This window comes from Podarcis bocagei (genome assembly GCF_964188305.1).
Source record: "Podarcis bocagei genome assembly, chromosome: 5".
Lineage (NCBI taxonomy): Eukaryota > Metazoa > Chordata > Lepidosauria > Squamata > Lacertidae > Podarcis > Podarcis bocagei.
Window position 1 is genome coordinate 43,206,745 of NC_138129.1, and position 21,720 is coordinate 43,228,464.

At 45.4% G+C, this 21,720-nt stretch overlaps 1 long non-coding RNA gene across 1 annotated transcript; it reads left to right on the plus strand.

Annotated features, from left to right (window-relative positions):
- The first annotated feature begins 2,407 nt into the window (after positions 1 to 2,407).
- Positions 2,408 to 16,254, plus strand: LOC308587355. Its single transcript, XR_014008329.1, has 3 exons — positions 2,408 to 2,658; positions 3,453 to 3,537; positions 15,801 to 16,254. It is a non-coding gene; the product is annotated as an uncharacterized lncRNA (long non-coding RNA).
- The last annotated feature ends 5,466 nt before the right edge of the window (positions 16,255 to 21,720 follow it).

The window sequence follows — 21,720 nt, forward strand, 5'->3', positions numbered from 1 at the left end:
TCCACCCAAATAAGTGGCTATAGGGTTGCTGCCTTAATTCCCTAATAAATAATTGACATTTCCTCCATCCTCCTCAGTAGCAGCTGGTGAGTTGATGCAGGTGGGGTACCACTGCTCTCCTGGCTTCCCAACATTGCGGGTCACTAGTGTTTCCTGAGAGGGAGAGGCACAGAGAGCTTGGGGTGATGCTGAGTTGTGTGGTAGTGGAAGTGGCGGGTTGGCTCACCTGCCATGCACTGCACCAAGCTCCCCATGTCTCCCCTCTTCCTCTTTGGAAATGGCAGCAACCCACTGTGTTGGAAAAGCTGGGAGAATAGCAGTGTCCCACCTGCACTGCCTTACCAACTGATCCTGATTGCCCTGTATATGCCTTGCTTCTCCTTGCCCACTATCCCATCCTGTTAACAGCAGTGGAGGCTAGTCTATTGTGACAAATGGCGCACCGCACCCACCTCAGTCTGCTCCCAGCCAGCTCCCAAATGCTTGCCTTCTTACCCACACATTCAGTCTAGGGAGAAGCCATGGCTATGAGCTTCCTGGTGCTTAATCTATGTGTTGCCCTTGTACAGCACAGCAGGGAGGAGGATGGGAACAAAATGAGTATTAGTAGGCTCAGTCTGTCATTGCCTCTGACTCTACATCCCATTGGCTTCTCTGCTTTCCACCCTACCTGTCTGGATGTGTACCAGCCCCACTGGTTAACAGTCATGACTGAAGAGTGAGTAATCTCTGAGACTGCAGGATGTAGGCTGGATGAACAGTTGAGGGGAGTGTGTGTGTTGAGAGAAAGATGTCATCAGCCTACTGACCATATATCTGTATAATCTTGCTTAGTATTTTCATGTAGGAATGTCATAATAATGGACAAAGGGGCCTGTCATGGACTGGTTGGGCACAGAGGAATGGTGAGAGGAACCAACTGGGGAACCAACAAGGGAAGAAGGCTCAGAGCCTGGGAGTTGATGGTGGGATGATGATGGGTGGTCAGAAGGAGAAGAGGAAGGAAACTGGGAGGAGGAGGTGTCAGAAACTGAAGAGGTAACAGGGCTTAGTGAGCTGGGAGAGTCTGTGGTAGACAGAAGCCCAGAATCAGAGGCAAAGGCTGAAGCAGGGGAGGAGGGTGGTCAAGAGGCAGAGATGAGTCAGGCTGGTGTCTCCCCCTCCTGCTGCTACAAACTTATCTCCCCACTGGTCTCCCAGAACCAAAAGAGGCATGAAAAGGGCGAAGGAGAGGTTGGCTGCACACAAGTATAGTATCTGATTGCTTGGGACAGCTGTGGGGAGGCAGGGACTTACAGTCTCAGCAACTGATCCATGGGGCAAGACCTACAAGGGATGAGCTGCTGTGCTCATTAGGCCTGACACTTCACCAATCCTGTGCAGATTGTGTTCTTGCTAATAAAAAGGTAACTCCCACCTCACCTGCTTAATTCTTACCTGCCAGAAAGGGCAAGAACCCATCTTTCAACTGGTTGCTTTATATACTCCTAAATACCTTTTCCAGAGTCTAGATTATGTTGAAAGATCTTTCTGAGCGCTTCACACTTCAGGCTTGAATTTGGGGGTCTAACTAGCACAGACTCCCCCAAACCAGTGGCGTAGCGTGGGTTGTCAGCACCCGGGGCAAGGCAAGTAATTTGCGCCCCCTAACCCGTGGATTTGCGCCCCTAACCCTAACCCCCAGATGTTGCGCCCGGTGCGGCCGGCCCCCCCTGCACCCCCCACGCTACGCCACTGCCCCAAACCTGGTGCCCTCCAGATATTTTGGACTCCAACTCCCATCAGCCCCACTGATAGGTCTTGTAGTCTAAAACTTCTGGAGGGCGCCAGATTTGCGGAAGGCTAAACTAGCAGGTCAGTCTAGATGAGGTGTTTCCATGCAAAAATGAAATATGCCAAGTGGCAAGCTCCACATGATGGACTGTTGATGATTCAATGCCTGGGTGGAGTCAGCCTGCATTTACCAGGACTCTGCAATCACAGGAAGGACAGGAAAGAACTGATTTCTCCAACAACAACAATACCAATACCAATACCATCACTGCTAACACACCACAATGTTTTAAAAATAATCCATGCTGCAATAGGGAGGACATAGTATTAGTCACATGTTTTAATGATCTGCTTTCCCACTCCATCCACCTCTGGTCTTCTCTAAACTGTGTGATAAGAATATTATGGGACACCTTGCAGCAAAAGGTTGGAAGGTTGAGGCTTCCGTTTTACTCCACAGTTGAGCTGAAATATCAACATAACAGTGCGTAACGTTAGTGGGAGCAAAATATGCACTTTGTGCTCTTGTTTTCAGCAGCCTTTATCTCCCATTGTATTTTGGAGATGCACTGCTGAACATGTTGAGCTCAGTGGGAAAAACTTATGAGGATGCAGGCTCATAAGGATACTGTTTTGATACTTGAGGTGAAATGGGATGTGCTGCCTTTTCTTGACCTGCTGCTGCTGCCGCTTCTCCACACACCCTACAATTTTGGGTGAGATCTCACCCAATTTGGGTGATTTCAGACATGATATTAGCCCAAGTCAGCACTGATATCGGAGGCACTTCTGGGCTGGTGGCGAAGTTAGTAGGATGCTCGCAGGGCTGCTATCTTGGGAGCTTCTGACACAGTGAGATACACAGAACGACCATCTCTGGAAGAGGTAAGTGAACTTACCTGTTCTATGCCGTTTATCTCATAGTTCATTGGGAGCCTGGTTTAGCACTGGAGACCTAGGTGGAATATGGCAAAGATATTTGGCTCTGCCACAGATTCCTCAATGCAAACATAGTCATGCCACTTTTACCCCCCCTTTTTTTCCTCATCATTTCTTTCAACTTTAAAATGGGCACTGCAATCCTTTCTGCTACCGCCTGCCTGCTTTCACACCACAATCTCAGACTTTGAGATATGCAACTACACCAGCCAGAACTTCAGCCAGTATGTCTAGACACTAGAGTGTCATCAGTAATAGTTTAAAATATAGACTTAAGCAAGCACTTTATCTTACCAGCCTTGCTGAAGGAAACATGCCTGGTCCTTGTAATTTTCAAAACCTCACAATTTGATGTGAGGCTCAAAGAGAGAGGGGAAAGGCTGCAATCCAATACAGTACCCACCTGCTTGGGAATAACCCCTGCTGCTGCTGAACTTAATGAGACTTACTTCTGAGTAGGCATGTATAGGATTGTGCCATAATGTGAAACAGAGTGGCATCTGTATCCCTTTTGATAATCCCACTCATTATTGTGCTTGACTCAGGAAGAGAATTTCCAGACAGAGAAACAAGTTTGTGTGTGAGAGAGTAGCCTTCAGTTGCCCTGGGCAAATGACAGGAAGGTGAATCATCTACTTTTGATGAGATATATGCCTTTTGAATACTAGATCCTGCATTAATCTTAGGTATTTGTGCCTTTTCTTTTCTGTTTGGTGTTGCTACACGTGTCTGGATGACAGAGAAATGGAGAGATCAGGGAGGGGTCAGTCAGTGTGCTCTTTCTCCTTCCTTGCACGTGTTTACGGATGACAGAGAAATGGAGAGGTCAGTGCGTATGTTTGTTTTGGATGTGTGGTCTATTGAAAACAGTCAGCTGACCATATGGGGGGGGGCTTGTCTGGAAACCAGTGGGGCAGGAGTGATCTCTTACACTTTGCCAAAAAAGATAGAAAATGCACAAGCAAAACAGTGGGCAAAAGAGAGCAATATATGCATACAACTTGCAGATGCTAATTGATATAACACAATCTGGGATAGCTCAGTTGGTAGAGCGGGAGACTCTTAATCTTAGGGTCATGGGTTTGAGTCCCACATTGGGCAAAAAGATTCCTTCATTGCAGGCAGTTAGACAAAATGACCCTTCCAACTCTACAATTTTATGATTCTATGATTAATTAGCTAATTGGGTAGATGCAAGTTTAGATATGATTTCTACAACTTAATTAGATAAACAAACCAGCATAACAGGAAAGAGTGTTACCAGATGATCTATGGGCCTGCTCAGTTAGCTACTTAGGTGCAAAGTGTTAATAGGTCATTTCAAATCCCTGCCGCCGCCCCAACAGAGACTTGGACTGCACAGTCCTTCAAATAGAGGACTACTCTCCAACAGCTCTTCAGGTAGAGGAGTGTAAAAGTAGGCCACTCAGGGATGGGGGCAGAGAGGTAATGGACAACTGCCCAGAGTCAAATTCCAAGCTTGTGTATGAAAAGCACACAGCTGCCTCAAATAACTGCTAAGTAAAAGTTAGTGCCAGCTGCTCAGATGGCGAGGGAGCTAAATGCCAGCTGCCCAGTCAGCTGATGCTGACCTCCCTTTGTGTCATTCAGTACGCTCACAAAATGTTACATGCGTTCGTTTAATCACAAATACGCTTATCTGAACTTTACTTCGTGCTGGCATGCCAGGAATGGCTGAGTCAAGGTGAGCCGCATTCTGCAAGCCTGCTTTGTTTTTGCTGTGAACCATGATTTGTATATAGCTTTGGTAGGCTCAATATATTTCTTCAGGTTTCACTTTATGTAACCCCAACTGGAGGCAGTGGGGGGGGGACCTTTGATCCTTGTAATGAAGTGCAAACTTCACCGCGTCACAATAAAACAAAAACCATGCTGTGAGTTTCTAGGCCAGAGGTAGACAACATGGTGCCCTCTGGGTGCTTTTGGTATTCCAGCTCCCCTCAGCTCCAGCCAGCAGGGCCAAGAGCCAGGGCTGATGGGAGCTGGAGTTCAGCAACGTCTGGAGAGCATCATGTTAGTTAGCTCAAGGCCATGGGTGGATGCTGAGACAGCTTCTGGTTGGGTAGGTTCTCCTTCCCTGGAGATATCTAAGCGAAAGCTCGATGGCTATCTGTCTGGGATGACTGAGCTACTGGACCTCTGTGGTGCCCTCCAGCCGTAAAACTCTATGGTTCTGCTATTCTTCAGACAGGCCATCACTCCCATCTGCCTGCTTCAGAACACTAAAGAATCATAGGATCATAGAATTGTAGGGTTGGAAGGGACCCTGAGGATCACCTTGTCCAACCCCCTGCAATGCATGAATATGCAGCTGCCCCATTGTCAGGGAATGGACTGATGAGGAACAGTGGAGACCACCCCCCTCCTCCTGAACCTTCCCAAGAAGAGGAGGACAGTCTAGATTTACAACAGTGGTTTGCAGAAGGTCATAGTTCAAAGGCTACAGAGGGGAGAAGCTGGGAAATATTAGGAGAGGAGCAGGAGGAAGAAAAAGCACCAGGGGAGACACAGCAGACAGATTCAGTGTCTTTAGAAAGCATTCCTGACCCCAGCCCCCTCTGCCAGGACCCGGCGGGCATTGAGAGTAGGAGAGCAGAAAGCTCAGAGGCAGAAAGCACAGGTCAGCTGAAATAGGGATGACGTATAACAGGAGAGACAGAGGGGGTGGGACTTTACTCGGAGCAATGCCATTATCCAAGACAGATGGCATTTCTACCTCTCTCTCTGTGAATATTGAATAAAAGACTTGCTTTAGCTATGCCTTGGGTGCCCACCATGGGAGGGATCAGATTCTCTGAAGCCTGACACCCATACAGGGATTGAACCTGCAACCTTGGCATTATCAGCACCACGCACTAGCCAACCGAGCTATCAGAAGCTGCTACTGAACCTGCAGAGTGAGTTTTATCCCACCAGAAGGGAAACTTGAGGGATGTGGTTGGTGGTGGTGAGAACAGGGGGCTGGGCTAGAATGGGCTTTTTGTCTGATCCAGAAGGGCTTTTCTTAAGTTCTTAATCACATCTAGTTCTCCATATCCTTCTAGGATTAGAGAGAATGACTTTCAGCTGTATAAGAGTTGAATACAAGCCCTTACATCTTTCTTTTATACTGCACTGAATTTTGTATTGTGTCAGTGCGTCCCTGTCCTAGATATTTGTTGCTTCGCCGCATTGACCCCTACTCACTTCTGAGCCATTTTGAAGGCTTGGGACCCAAATATCTGCAGGAGTGTCTCTAATTAATTAATTTGTTTATTCATTCAAAATCACGACCTTTTACACTTGCATCACGGTGGTGTACAAGACAAGATCAGCCTGGAAGGGATAGGTCAGGTGGTACAGCATGAGACTCTTTCTCTCTGGGTTGTGGGTTCAAGTCCCACATTGGGTGAAAGATTCATGGAATCCATCCGGTTGGACTAGATGACCTTTGTGGTCCCTTCCAACTCTACAAGTCTGTGACTCTGTGACTGGAAGACTGCACAAACCCAGAGTTGTGCTCCATGTACCTGTATATCTCATGTGTGAGAACAGCCTTTGCCTCCAGTTCTTTGCTGGGAAGTAAGGTAACAAGAGATTTCATAAGCTTTCAAATAAATCACCTCTTTCCTCTTGGATGGTGCGCATGGGAGAATCTCCATCTTTTACCAGTGCATCATGCCTATTCAGTTCCGTTAGTTGGCTCAGTATCTTGTTATGGCCCCAAAATATTCCTCTCCAAACATGGATCATGTAACTTACTCTGCACCCTATGACTCCTTATCTGGGACTGGGAGCAAGCCCCATTGAACTGGTGAGGATTGGGGCTATGAAAATGTGAATTGGCATAAATAAACAATCCCTTTCTGGAGGTTCCCCAGGGGGTGGGGGTGGGAGTGATACTGAGCAAATTGCTCCATGTCACATGAATTCTGCATTTTGCACTGGATTGATTTTTGGCTAGATCTGGAGACAAACTGTATATCAAAGATACCGGTGTGTTAATTTGACAGAGTGAAACAATAAGGATGGGGGTGAGGATGGGACAGAGATGTGAGATGTTGCTTCCAACATGGTGGGGTTTTTTATTTGTTTAAAGTAGTTTTCAATATTCCTTCTTTGATTATTGACTTCCTTTGTAGATCTCAGGACAGATAATTTCCCGCTTTGAATATTCTTTGACTACTGACAGCATGTCACTTAAGTTCTACAGCTGCTGGGAAAGGATGTAACAGAGCAAGAAAAGGCTTTGATCATCTTCCCAGGGCAGGGCAGAATGTTGAAAGCAATCTAGCAAGAGCCTTTTGCTTCCAGGATCCAGGGCGGCATATAAATGCTTCAACAAACAATTTGTGTGAGCAAGGCTCAGACACTGATATCTGACCTCAAGGCTTCATCACATATTGCATTGATCATAGCTATTTAGATAGGTGTTTCAGAGATAGCATACCTGGCAGATCAACCTATAAATGTCAATAGAACCATAAGCTGCTTGTTGTTAATTATTAGGCAACATGTGGTTGCAAGTCCCTGCAAGCAAGTCTTGTGAGTTCAGAAACTGCAAAGTATGGAAATAACCATCCAAATTTGCCTCCCCTAGAAGAGGATGGCATTCCATTTTTAGTAACAGGATAAGCCAGACTGGTAATTAAAAATAGAATGAACTGAATGGTTACATTTAGGTGATCAGCCACTGTCCTCCATTTCCTCCTTGCTGCCACAGTGATCAATGGCAGAAGTCTTTTTCTTAAAAAAATATACTCATAGAACTTTAGGTAGTTTCACCCTAAAAATGCAAATCATTGAGTTACAGTACAATCCATCTTATTTGGGGCTGTTTGTAAGGCCTCCATCCTAGAGCTTTGGATATATTAAAAAAAACCAAAAACAGATTTGATACATAGCCAGACCTGGGAAATGAATCATAAAATTGAAGAGTTGGAAAGGACACTGAGGATCATCTAGTCCAACCCTCTGCAATTCAGGAATATGCAGCAATCCCACATGGGGACTGAACCATATGGGGAGGGAACTTTGGTATTATCATCACCATGCTCTAACCAGCTGAACTATCCAGAAGACCAGTCCTCTTCTGGGTAGTCAGTCCAGGCTGCCTAGATCTTTCACAGGTTCTCCATAGCATATAGTGCCATGCTATAGGTCTTCTTCAGTTTCCTTCTATACCTTTTAGCTGACATTGCCAAGTTCTAATTTCTGGGACTTGACAAGATAAGCAAAGAGCTGCCACCCCACTCTATTTCTGCACACCGAAATGAGGGGGTTCCTCTTTGGGGTGGAAAGCTGCCTTAAAAGCATCAAGGATGGGTTGCATAAAAGGAGCCGGACAGAATGAGAAGCCACAGTTGCCTTGCTTTCCACTTCACTGGGGCATTTAAGGTTACTGCATCGCCCAGCAGGTTGTGGTATGGCCCTGGTGATTGCAAGGAGCAAAGCACCAGTCTCTCGGCCCCATCTTTTGTATACAATACGCACAGGATTCACAAATATTTATTGAGGAGAGGAGGCCAACCAGCTGCAATTCTGTTTGCGGAACAGATACCTAGGATGCTCACTAACCTCATTCCCTACAGCTCCAGGCTGCCAGCTGTTCTCACCTGGCAAAAGGAGACATGAATTGACTTAACCACAGGATGTGTGCCACACCCATGCATGGTCTCTTTGGCAAGGTAGCCAGTGTGAGCCCAGCCATCTGCAAGGGCCTGAAGCTGACTTTGTCATGTCTCGAGTTGGCCGCCTCAGAGGATACAGCAAGGCATGAGCAAGAGCCCCTGTGCTTTGCAGACATGCATGACCACAGCATGAGGAGGCAATTCCACGCACAAATAACAACGGCAGTAGCTTTGCCTTTCATGAAGCAGCGCAGATTTTTGTACCTTATGAAGCGGTGGAATAAATGCTACCAGTGACAAACTAGCATTGTTTTCTTTTTAAAAAAGAGTTTCCCCATGTTTCCAGGTTGTAGACAAAAACAGTGCAACATTGTTTTGGTGGCTAAGCTTGTGGCATGAACTAGAGATTTGGGGGACAGCTAGACTTTAATCTTGGCCCTAAGGTTGCCCTTTCTCACCCCACAAATCCATGCTGCAGCCCGGTGTGAGCCTTCTTCACAGGGGTGGACTTTGGTCTTTCAAGGTTCAGTGACACCTCATGCAAGGCCAAAAGTCAGTGCCCCCCCCCCCACTTCCATTCTGTATGTGCAATACATCATTATTATTGGGAAATTGTTGGGTTGTCTTTGTCTCTGTTTTTAATCATCTATTTTGTGTGGTTTTTATATTGTATTTTTATGTTGTGAACTGCCCTAAGATCTATGGGGATAGGGCAACATACAAATTTAATAATAATAGTTGCAATGCCCCCCCCCCAGCTCAGTGCCCAGTGTGGGGGAACCAATTGCACTACCCCTGCTCTCTAGCAAAGTGTCATCTAGGGTATTGTTTTATTATTATTTTTTTAAAAAACACCACACATATAAAAGGACCCAGTAATGCTCTTGCTTTTTGCAGTTATACATCTCACTGTATGTTCAACATCATTGCTACTTTATTTAAAAAGGGGAATTGCACAACCACACACCCACGTCTGTTAACTAAATTTGGAAAAGTTTCACAAGGTCAGTGAGGTCACCTGGGCAGAGAGTCTCCAAGGAGCAAGCATTGCACGCAATGGTTTGAGTCATTGGTTTATCATGCCTTGATCTCTAGACTGGTCACCTGAGCTGAGAGGTGGTCTGCCGGCGGACTAGACTTGCATCCATCATTGCTCAATTGTGGGATTTCAGGACTTCCTGGTTCCGTTTTCATGCTTTAGCACTGTGACTGGCATTTCGACTGGTGGGTTGTGTGAGTGACTTATAACCGGCTTGCAAGCAATCCTAAAATGGGTCATATGTGTGGGACTGTGATCATTTATTGGGGGGAAAAAGTTTTTTGGGGTGGGGGTGTCTTCATAATGACAGAAGTAAGTATTTTCACGGTGTCATAGATCAGCTGTATGAGGAAGGAGAGAGAAGAAATAGTTAAAAAAATACACATCCCACGTTAAAGTTGGGATTAAAGGTGGAGCCTTCTGAAAAATGGAAGACTACTGTTCTGTCACAGGGATGGGAACATGTGGCCCTCCAGATTTTGTTGAAGTACAGCTTCCATCATCCCTGACCATTGACCATGCTGATTGGGGCTAATGAGAGTTGTAGTCAAAAACATCTGGGAAGTCGGGAAGGTTGCTCTAGCATCTTCTCATAATAGCACACATGGATACCCAATCAGTGAGTTATTGGACACCTAAATTTACCCTCCCCGCTGTTGTGAAAGTATTTTATAAGGTCTGTCACCTTGTGAGGGCTGCTGGAAATACAGACAGTGTGCTGGCATATTCCAGGCACCCTGGTAATGTTTATCTTTTTTTATTGGCCTTTCTCCTGATAACAGAATAAGGAAATGCGCTCTCTCTTTTAAATATGTTTTTCATTGAGTTTCAATATGCTGTGGCAAACAAAGTAGTAAAAAGAACGAAAGGAATCATAACAGCAAACCCCCAACTCCTGCCTTCAAAATGAGCAGCAGACACCATCATCCATGGAAATGCATTGCACCCCAATTGATCATGTGAATGTGAAGGATGTGAAGCTGTGGTGTGGCCAGTTGAAACGGTTGTAAAAAGGTGCCATATTTTCATAAAGCCATCACAGTCCTGATTGACATTCAAAGCTCTCGCACATTGAATGAGCTTTCCCATTAATGCCACTGTCTATAGGGAAAATAATAGCTTTTCCAGGTTTTTCCAGTTTGGCATTACCAGTTGCTGTGTAAGAAGAAGAAGAAGAAGAGTTTGGATTTGATATCCCGCTTTATCACTCCCCTTCAGGAGTCTCAAAGCGGCTAACATTCTCCTTTCCCTTCCTCCCCAACAACAAACACTCTGTGAGGTGAGAGGGGCTGAGAGACTTCAAAGAAGTGTGACTAGCCCAAGGTCACCCAGCAGCTGCATGTGGAGGAGCGGGGAAGCGAACCCGGTTCCCCAGATTACGAGACTACCGCTCTTAACCACTACACTACACTGGCTCTCTGAGTAGGCAAAAGAAGAAACATACAAAAATTATTTGAATTGTAAATCCTTTTGGTCATTATGGAAAATAGTAAAGCCAACTGAGGTGTACATTGGATTTTTTTGTTGTATAATGAGACATTTCATTAAAGACTTTCATCTGAAATGTCCGTATCTTATTGCAGATCCACCATATTTGGAATACAGTCCCAATTTCACTACATCGTCTCAAACAGAGAGGGGAAGTTGATGGGTAAATGACACCGTTATGGTGTCAGATGCCATTGATGAAAAGTTTGAAGGTGTTTCAACTATTTTTGTAGAAACAGATAGCGTAGGCATTTTGCCTCCCATATTGCTTCCTGATCTGGGTCCCCAGAACTATTTCCTAACGGAAGGGGAGTGGCTGATCTTTTGGTCCCAACATGAATGATGCTAATATAATAAGCCTTCATTCATATTTAGAAACTATCCTATTCCCAAAACTTAGATAGGGTTACAAAAATAGCTATAGTTTTACATATTTTTTTTTAAAAAGTGACTTGACTCTGGTGATTGAAATGCTCACAATATATATATAAAAAAATCTGCTGTGTAACCCCATAAAAGTTAAAATTATCCAGCAGAGTCTTCCAAGCAGTGATAAAAGTGGGTTGCATGTTTTGACAGCACATTCATAACATTCTGTTGGCATTCAAAGCTTAGTTATGAATCTCCCCCTGCCCCTCCTGGAATTTCATAATACTTTGCTGGTACTTGCTTGCAGCTCGCTCTTATGAGCCACACTGTCGATTAAATGAATAACAGGATCTGGCATAATAATAATAAACCAGGCACAAATGTGCATCTCTCCCTCTTGTCCTGGTGCCACAGTTACCTTCAGATATGCAGAAGCCAAACAAGCTGGGGTAGCTCAGTTGGCAGATTGCGAGACACTTAATCTCAGGGTCGTGGTTTAAGCCCATATTGGGTAAAAGATTCCTGTATTGCTGGGGGCTGGACTAGATGATCCTCATGGTCCCTTCCAATTCCATGATTCTAAGATCAGTTACATTGCTGTCTTGGAGAGACGGCAAAGGAGAAGGGAGACCAGGTCCACCTTAGATGAAAGCCTCTGGATCTTGAGCTGGGGCATAGAAAAGACATGGAGGGCCATGCAAAATGTGCACCAGCCAGGTGCAATACTTATTTGTTTATTTTAAAATACTTATATACCATTTTTCTATTGAAATATCCAAAGCAGTTTTGCATTACATAACAAAGGCCACCCTAAGACACAGCGACAAAACAACAAATGAAACCAAGAGGCAGATCAGAAATCCAGGAGTTTAAAAACACAAGAGGTAGTCAAAGCTGCCACAGGTTAAACTCCAGAGCCCAACCTGAGAGCAGTGGGGCAAAGCGGTGGGTTGATGGGCTGCATTCAAAGTCCTGTCACTTTCATCAGCCAGAGCAGAGCTGTTTCTTTCATTTGATTCCCTTTTGCTGCACCAGCTTCAGGCATCAGCAGAAGACTACCAAAGAAGGGAGCAAGGTGGGCCTCCATTGGGAAGATATCCCAGAGAATATCTTCCCAAGAGAAATAAAGACCCTCTCAATGGTTCCAGCCAACCATAGGTCAGGTGTGAGAAGAACTGTAGCTCAGTGGCAAAGCACGTACACTGAGGAGAGCCAAGGTGGCAACTTCCAGCTGCTTTGGACTACAATCCCCATCATTCCTGACCAAGGTGTGGTGCATCCCATTTTGTCACTTGAAGCAAAACAGGAAGTGCTGCTCTGACCTGCTGCCAGCGCCGGTTTTGGGCAATAACGGCAAGATCTCATGCAATTATTGCAATATCTCACCTGAGATTGGCATTAATGCTAGGGGTGGGGCATCTGTGGAGGCACTACCTTTGGGGCTTCTGCTGCCGGAGGCAGCAGCCTCACCCAACCTAATGGCCGCACCAGTCCTGATTCCCGTCCATTGGCCCTGCTGGCTGCGGATGCTGGGCACTGGAGTCCACAACCTCTGGAGCAAACCAGACTGATGAAAGGGGCTGTAGAAAATACTGAGCCTGGTGGACCAATGGTCTGAGTATGTATAAGGCAGTTTCCTGTGTTGCTAGGTTGGTGGAACACCTATGGGAACCTCTGCTGAAGACCTTAATGAGCAAGGAGGCTCAATAGTAAGGGTTAGGGGAATGGAAGGTTTTTGACAAGCTGTCCAGGAGTTCATCTTCTTGCTAAGAATAGATGGGTTGCTTTCTCCAGCTGCCATGGGGCAGGTTCCTGTTTGTGTTACTGCAGGATGCAGAAAAAAAATCCTGATAATAGAAAGCTCACTCCTGGAGGGTAGGGTCAAAGGCTGTGGAATTATAAGAATTCTGTACTAAAGCTATGAAACTAGGCAACTTTACAATATTTTTGACGTTTTTTTCTTTTAACGGCTTGCTGTGTTTATAAAAGTAAAAAATAAAAATGCTCTATGACTGGGTAGTTTTCTTCACGAGCTTTCAGTATAAATGCCAGCTTCATTTGTGCCCACTTGCAGCCATGAGTCAGCTTATATCACAGTACAGTGGTACCTCGGTTTTCGAACGTAATCCATTCTGAAAGACCGTTCGAGTTCTGAAACATTCAAAAACCAAAAACTCAATAGCCGACAGCCAGGCCTCAGGATCTTGCACTCAGCGGAAGTCACGTGGCATGTTCGACTCCCAAGGCGTGTTCGAAAATGGAAGCATTTACTTGCAGGTTTATGGCATTCGGAAACCAAAATATTCATCAATGGAGACTTTCAAAAACCGAGGTATCACTGTACAGTGGTACCTCAGGTTAAGTACTTAATTTGTTCCGGAGGTCCATACTTAACCTGAAGCTGTTCTTAACCTGAAGCACCACTTTAGCTAATGGGGCCTCCTGCTGCCACTGCGCCACCGGAGCACGATTTCCGTTCTCATCCTGAAGCAAAGTTCTTAACCTGAAGCTCTATTTCTGGGTTAGCGGAGTCTGTAACCTGAAGCGTATGTAACCCGAGGTACCACTGTATTGTTAAGACTCAGGGAAGGGCTAATATTGTCATGGGTGGAAGTTCTGCGTCATTTCTCTTCACTTCTCTTCTCTGAATCCTATGACTGAAGGCTCCAAAAGAGGAAAATAACTTTGCATACATTTCCCTAAAAATGCAGATGGCAAGAAAGCGTCCGCCTTTGGGGCATGCAGAGCCAGCAGGCGACACACCCCTGCAGCCCCTGATCAGGCTTACTCAGGATCTGTCCCCATGAACACCACTGCTATTCTGAGTTCAGTTTCGTTACAATTTTCATATCCTGGTTTGGCATTGAAACAGCAGCCAAGGGTGCTTCTAGGTGGAGGTTTATTGTGAAATTGGTGCTGCTCATGCATGCAAGGTAGTGTTGGTGGTTGTTTTGCACTGTCCACATGATCCTATAGTTCTCAAAATGCTTTTGCTGATGCAGCAGTGCTGTTTTATGAACCCCCTATAGCCTTGATCTCCAGTCTCAATACCCTGCCTTTCTTGCCAGTGCTTTCACTTGCTGTTTTTCTCCTCCTTACCAGTACTTTGCACCCTGTCAACAGGAACAAACCATTGCCAGTCGATTCCCTTTGATCCTCAGAATAAACCCTTGATACTCTTATCTTTATTGAGCACGAAACATTCCGGGCAATGCCCTTCCTTATCCCAGAGCTCCTACTCGGGTTTCTGTAAATATGCTATGAAATTGTTGTATTTGACCTGAAGCACAGAAGGAACCTGAATCTTCATGGGTCTGCTTCTAAAGCTTGCAGAAGTCATTGCTATCATTTCAGATGATAAACAAGCTCTGATGCCTTAAATCGGAGATACAGCGTCTAAAGTTCAGTAGGTTCTTGGCTCATTTGGGTCTCAGACTAAACTTGTTGCAAGGATAAGATCCTTATCTTTTCCTCAGAAGTGTGTTGCTATTTGCAGCCTGTTGTGGACAAATGCAGATGACCAAGTCTATTTTAAATTCTTCCTGCTACTAAATTTCCCTCCAAGAGCATCACACCTATATGCCACTCGCTGTACCTATACTAGCCATGTTGGCTACGCTCTGCCTCCACAACTGGAGGCAGCAAAGCTTCTGAATACCTGTTGCTGGAAGCCACAGTAGGGGAGAGTGCCCTTCTGCTCAGGTCCTGCCTTCAACAGCCACTGTCTCCACTGGCTTAAAAAACCACTGTACAACAGGAATCTCATTCCCAAAATAATGCAGAAGTCACCATACTGTGAGCTTCCACCTCCTCTTTTCTCCCCTAAAGGTATATTGTGACTTGTTGACCAAGCAACACATGAAACCAGAGATCAGAGGTGAGATCCCTCCACATGCTCAGATTGCTATGTCTTTCCCATAGAACAGCCACGAGGGTGGGGGTTGTGATTAGGACCAGGGCCATGGCATAGATCAGGTGTGGGGAACCTTTGGTCCATCAGGTGTTGTTGAACTACAATTCCCATCATCCCTTGCTTCCTAGGGCTGTTGAGAGTTGTAGTTCATCAACCTCCAGAGGGTGCACTCTTTTTGGCACAGGCTAAAAACATTTTTGTTCAGACAAGCCTAGTCAGATGCTTAAAAAGTCGATGCCAGACTTTTTTTTTTTTGTCTATTCCAATTTTAACTTTTTGAAAGGTTTTAATTATCGTTAAGTTTTTTATTGATGATTTTATTGTTTTGTCTTTTTTAGTAAGCTACTTTGTAGGGTGGTTACAATGAAGCAGTATATAAGTTTTATGAAATAAACAATACATCTGCGTATAAATATTCTGTTTTTAGTGTTGTTGTTTTAATTATGTTTTGTGCCTTTCTTTGAGATATATACCGTATGTGGAAGGTGGTTAAAAAAAATATCAATAGCAACAATAACAAACAATAACAATAATGAGCATGGCAATAAATCTGGAGACATGGCTCAGATCATCAGAACCCCACCCCCACCCATTTGCTGCACATATGGCACACTCATGAAGAGGGCTAATGTGTTGTTTTGTTTTCCAGAAAGCTGCTTTATATGGTGTCAAGTCATTAGTCCACGTGGCTCAGTCTGGTCTACGCTGGCTGACGGTGGTGCTTTGTTGTTTCGGGGAAATTCCCCAATCCTATCTGGAGAACCCGGGGATTGAACTTAGGACTTTCTGTATGCAAAGCAGATGCTCTGCCATTGAGCTATGGCCCTTCTCGGGAGCAGCATCCCTCAGTGAGTTGACCTGCTGGATCCGATCAAAAAACCATTTATTCAGCATCCTGTCCTCATGTGACCAAGCATATGCCTTTGGAAGGCCCGCAAGTAGAATCCTCATCCCACTTGTGAATCCCAGGGTGGTTTCACAGTCAATCCTTCTTTACAGAGAACACTGGAAATTGTAGTTCTGTGAGGGGAATAGGGGTCTCCTAACAGCTCTCAGGACTCTTAACAAACTACAGTTCCTTTCCAGAATTCTTTGGGGGAAGCTGTAGCTGTTTAAAGTGGTATCAGTGCCAGTGCGGTGTAGTGGTTAAGAGCGGTAGACTCGTAATCTGGCGAACTAGGTTTGCGTCTCCACTCCTCCACATGCAGCTGCTGGGCGACCTTGGGCTAGTCACACTTCTTTGAAGTCTCTCAGCCCCACTCACCTCACAGAGTGTTTGTTGTTGGGGAGGAAGGGAAAGGAGAATGTTAGCCGCTTTGAGACTCCTGAAGGGGAGTGATAAAGCGGGATATCAAATCAAATCCAAACTCTGTCGTTGTGCTTTATAGGTGTGGTGTGGATGTGGCCAAAGTTACATCTGATTTGGGCGGGGGAGAGGGATTAAAATACTTTGCAAAAAGAGAAGAAAAATTCCAGGCTTGGATTCCTGGTGTAAGCAGTTGGAAAAGGCAGGGGCCAAAGCAGTGGTGTACTTTAGTAATACGGCACCCTGAGTGAGGACAAAATTTGCCCCCCCCCCGTTTCTTATTTTCACAATAATTCCATTTTTAAAATTATTTTGCATCCCCTCAGCTTGGCATCCTGTGCGGTGGAGTTGTCCACACTGCCCTAAATCCAGCGTTAGCCAAAGATTAGCAATGCATTATGGAAATTGTATTGAAATTTCCAATACAGGACAAGGAAATAAAAAGAGACTGGCAGTGGCTTTCTAGTGGAAGTTGTGTTGCCACTTCAGCCTTCAGTGTTTAGGGAACTGTCCGTGCCTGCACCATGGGGAAGAAGGCATAAATAGCCCTCCTCAGTTTCACTTCCCTGTCCAAGGTCTCCCTAAAGTCAGCCTCAAGCCTTGTTCACCCCAGCTAACCAGTTGATTGCTCTTTCCTCATCACTTTTGCTTTTAATCCCCTTTAAGACCATAAACATCGAAGCTGTCTCCATAGCCTTTGCTTTCTCAATGGAACTAAATGTCTCACTACATGATCCTAGGTTTCAGCCAGGAAAATACTAAAGTGCCTCACGCTGAATTAGACTGTTGGGTGTGCCTAGCTCTAGATGTTGGACAATGACTGGTAGCAGATCTCCAAGATTTCAGGTGGGATTGTCTCCCAGCCCTACCTGGAGATGCCAGGGATTGGACCTAGCACCTTCTGCATGCACAACAGTTGTTCTGCCCCTGAGCCACAGCCCTTTCGTTCACATTGATGCAAATCCAGCCAAGCATCTTGGCTGGTTTCTCGCCCTCTCTTGGAAGGCAGGGGATGAGACTGGGTGTGGAGGAAGATTTTGGAACAGGTGTCTAGGGAACTTCTTGGCTGGTTCCTGGCCCTTGTAATCTTCAAGTGGCATATTGAGGAAGGGCTCACAGGTTGGAGGCTGGCACATCACCCCAGGCATTTGAATAAACAGGCAGAACAATGACTGCCTTCGCTTCGCTAGGCCAGGCAACCATCTCCCGACTTGCTGTAGCATGAAGGGCACTCCCTACCCCAATTTCATGAGCCTCTTAGAAGGGCAAGTTGAGGCTGCACATTTGGCTAGACCACAGAACAACACCAGCTTGTTGAAGGAGCAGAGGCAGGTGCCTGGAACTGAGCTTTTGGGTTCAGGATTCTTTATTCTAATGTCGGCTGTGTGTACACACCATACATTTAAAGCACAGGCACCCCAATAACCCTGATCTGTGCAACCTGATCTGAACCCTTCACAGAACTACAGTTCCCAGCACCCTCCACAACTTACATTCCCAGGATTCTTGGGGGAGAGAGTCATGTGCTTTAAATGCATGGTGTGTACACAGCCTGACAGTGGCTCATCAAGGACTTCCCCATGACTTGCTACACGATTTCCTTTTATTGGCTATAATTCCTATGAGGCAGGCCGTAATTCCCATGTTAAAAGTGAGGAATTGAGGACTCAGCTAGACTGGTAAAGAAAAAGCTGTTTATATGTGTATCTGAAGAAGTGTGCATGCGCACGAAAGCTTATACCAAGAACTAACTTAGTTGGTCTTTAAGGTGCTACAGGAAGGAATTTTTTTATTCTGTTTATATGAGTTGTATATGCGATATAACTTCGTGCCACCAGATGGCGATGTGGAGTCCTGTTTTTCTCTATCTGTTTTCCCTGTTTAAATTTACAACGCTTTAAACTGAAACACTTCTTTGATGTGTCTAGATCCAGCCTGAGTGAGTTAGTGTGTTTGTGTGTGTCTATATGAGAGAGACAGACTGACTGAAGAACTCTTTGCCAAAGCAACAAAATCAACTCAGATTAAACGTAAAACTTGAAAACACCAGTCCAGGTACAGCTCTGAAATTCACCTGATTCAGATACCCTACTGAAGCTGAGCAAAAAGCTGGCCAGTACCTGACTGACCTCCTGGGTTCCCCGTGTATACCACCTTAAGAATATAACATAAGGTCATAACAAGCATCCTTGTGTGGCTAGAGCAGAGAGATATCTAGAGTTGTCCTTCATCCCATGTTCCATTTTCTCCCATTCCCATATTAAAGACTTTTTTCTTAATTGCTTTCACATTTCCAGTATCCATCCTGCTTGGCTTCAAGAGCACACAGAGGTAAAAATAATAATAAACAGCTGTCACTGTAATCTTAGATAAGAGGCAAAGAGCTCGCAGGTCAAGCAGCATCACCATGACTCCTGCATTCCTGATCCCTTTCCAGTGAGTGTTTAGCTTGAGTAGAGCTGGCTTCTGTCTCCCATCCTTCCGTCTCATTCAGACCTGATTCAGCCTCTGCACGGACACTTCCTTTCGGCACAGAGCTTGCTCAATTTCCCCTATATCACTTGACACGCAGTGCGGGGGACTTGTGGCTGAAGCAGAACATCTGACTTGTTGTGCCAGCAATGACTTTGCATGTATCAGAGGCGCAGGGAGATGGCCGTTTCCTGTGATCCTAGTTCAGCACCGTGAAGCAAAACGTGTCTGGGGCAGGAGGCGCTTTGGGAAAGGGCAGGCAGCAAGATGCGCTTAGAGACCTCTGACAACCTCGGAGGATCAGAGGAACCTGAAGGGCTTCCCCATATGGACTGCTTGATCTGGAGCACTGAGAGCAGCAGCATTCAAGCCCACCTTGGCTTCTGCTTGACATGAGCCTGGTCCAGTCCTTGACACTGGGTGGTAGCCAACCCTAGTCCTACTCAGAGTACACACTCCAACATTTCTTTTTTTTTTTTATAAAATTTTTATTGGTTTTACAAACTTTTTTAAAGACAAACAAACACTTAAAAAGACAAACATACACATATAATGTCATAACATATTTTCCTAAACCTCTTTTCTAGGACTTCCCCATACCCCCCCCTTTCTGCATCCCAATGTCCAAAATTTTTAGCAACTCCCAATTGTTACTTTCAATCTCTGTCATCCTAATCCTCTCTGTATTCTGATCTTATATCGCTGTATCCCTTTGTTTCTATAAACCACAACACTTTAGCATTCATTAAGTTTATGATAGTCCTTGAGATAGCTTTTAAATTTTCGCCATTCTTCTTCCACCGTCTCTTTGCGTTGGTCGCGGATTCTGCCTGTCATCTCAGCCAATGTCATATAGTCCATCACTTTCATCTGCCATTCTTCCAGAGTGGGTAGATCTTGTGTCTTCCAATACTTTGCGATGAGAAACACTCCAACATTTCTCCAATGAAAATAGGGACGTCTTATTCCATACTACTACTACTAATAATAATAATATGACTGGGTTGCTTCAGCCGCTCCGGGCTGCTTCCAACATATATAAAAACATAATAAAACATTAAAAACAACTTCCCTATGCAGGGCTGCCCTCAGATGTCTTCTAAAATTTGTATAGTTACTTGTCTCCTTAGCTCAGGGGTCACGTAGCTCCATACCCTTCATCGTTTCTCCGATGAAAATAGGGACGTCCTCCTAAAGAAACATTCCAGGATCAAATCAGAAACCGGGACAGCTTCCGTAAATCTGGGTCTGTCCCTGGAAAATAAGGACACTCGGTCCTTATTTTCATTGGTTCATTGGATCGACCTCTTAAGTTGCAAGCTGAAATGTAAGAAGCACTCAGACCTATTGCAATTTTTAAAAAAGCAAAAAAAAATGACTGTTCCACCATTTTTTGAGACTATAAACTCTAACCGTTAGTTTCATCTCAAGTCTTAATTGGTACTCACAGGACCCTACTAGCTATGATAGTTATGTTCTTCCTCCACTATTACAGGCATTATGCCTCCGAATAACAGTTGTTGGGACTCACAACTGAGGAGACGGCTCTTGCTTTCATGCCCAGCTTGTCAGAGGCATCCCACAAGCATCTTCCCACAGACATCTTGAAAACAGGATGCTGAACTAAATGGACCAGTGTCCTGATCCAGCAGGCTTGCCATATATTCTTGTGTTCTTAGGCCCTTGGGAGGCATTTAGTAAGTTCACCCTGGGAACTGGGGTCTCCAGAATCTAAAAACAGATTCTGGCATGGGGCCTGAAAGCTTGCCAACCATCTGCACAGAAAGGCCAGGTCCACAGCAATGCTGCAGACCCACATGGGAAGGCGGTTGGGGTTTTTCTCAGTCGCGCAAAGCCCCAGCCACACACAAGCCATTTTTAGCAGCCGCTGTGTGAGTAAGATAATATTTCAATTGGACCTCAGAGTTGGAAAGAACATGACCAGTCTGAGAGAAAGCGCCCACACCTTTTGCAGGTTGGGTCAGGGAGAGGTTTGTAAGGTGTGCTCCCCGACTTGGCCATCACATTGCTCAGCACTGACAGGCTAAATTTCCTTGGACAGCTTCTCCCCAGGGCTGGTCCTACCATTAGGTAGACTGAGGCAGTGGACTGGCCTCAGGCGGCAGATACTGGGAGGACCGGAGTGGTAGCGAAGTGTTGGAGGACAGTGTTATGTGTGTTGTGCAACCTGATCTGAACTTCCTAAGCTGGCCCAGCAGCCTCAAGTGCAGTTGGTTAGTTATTTGTTGCGTTTATATCCAATGTTTTTCTCCAAGGAGCTCAAGGTAGAACACAGGGTTCTCTTCCCTCCTCATTTGATCCCCACAACAGCCCTGTCCTGTGAGATGGATTAGGCTGAGAGGCAGTGACTGACCCAAAGACTCCCAGTGAGCTTCATGGCCGAGTGGGGATTTGAACCCTGGTCTCCCGGGTCTTAGTCCGACACACTAACCACAACACCAGCTCTTTCAGCTGAGGCAGCCAGTGCTGAAGTCATATTCAGTCATTGGTCTGGTCACCTTTCTCTGTGTTCTCTATGTGCAACTACAGAGCATACTGTCTTGCCCCTGTCCCAGGCAGCTAAGTGTCTTAGGCTGGCCCTGCTTCTCCCTGCTGCAAAGCAGTTAAAAAGAACGCTGCCCCCTTCGAAAGCTAAGCACAGGCAAAACTCACAGTGCTACCAAGCAGGGCATGAGGGGGTTAATGCTGTCCTGATGGCAGCAGAAGGGTTCCTAACAGCTGGCACATGCAGGAATTTGCCTTTTCAAAAGGTAGAATGGCAGCAGCTCCC